Source organism: Penaeus monodon, chromosome 28 (genome assembly GCF_015228065.2).
Source record: "Penaeus monodon isolate SGIC_2016 chromosome 28, NSTDA_Pmon_1, whole genome shotgun sequence".
Lineage (NCBI taxonomy): Eukaryota > Metazoa > Arthropoda > Malacostraca > Decapoda > Penaeidae > Penaeus > Penaeus monodon.
Window position 1 is genome coordinate 12365460 of NC_051413.1, and position 418 is coordinate 12365877.

The 418-nt window shown below is 49.0% G+C and overlaps 1 protein-coding gene across 1 annotated transcript in view; it reads right to left on the minus strand.

The window, feature by feature from the left end:
- Positions 1–6: 6 nt before the first annotated feature.
- Positions 7–418, minus strand: part of LOC119590937 (protein sidekick-1-like) — a gene marked incomplete in the record, with an annotated part of 41331 nt that continues 40919 nt past the window's right edge. The window contains 1 exon segment of the mRNA XM_037939676.1: positions 7–386.

Genomic DNA, 418 nt, shown 5'->3' on the forward strand with positions numbered 1-418 from the left:
GTTGTAATCCAGCGTGGTTCGTACATACCCGAGTATGCCTTAGCACAGACGCAGCAGCACACGCATGTCACACGCCTTTTCAAATGAGCAATCACGGAAGCTCGCGTACGATTCAGCACACAGTCTGCACGAGCAAAATCCCCTTGAATGAAGAGCAGCTCAAATTTGTGCAATCCCAATAAGAAGAATGGATTCAACTCATGACGAGAACCTAATGACTCGCCAGCGTATATTTACAGCCGTTTATTGACAGTGGAAGAGGTGCGGAGTTGGTGCAGCAAACACTCCCCCTCGCTGAGCCTTCAAGAGAACCTCTTTGGTGCTGGACGGCAGTGAAACGCAAGGAATTTGCTCTTCTTGAGAGGTGCTGTCGAGTCGGGACGATTCTGCCACGGAGAGAAAAGGTTTCTTATTTTTG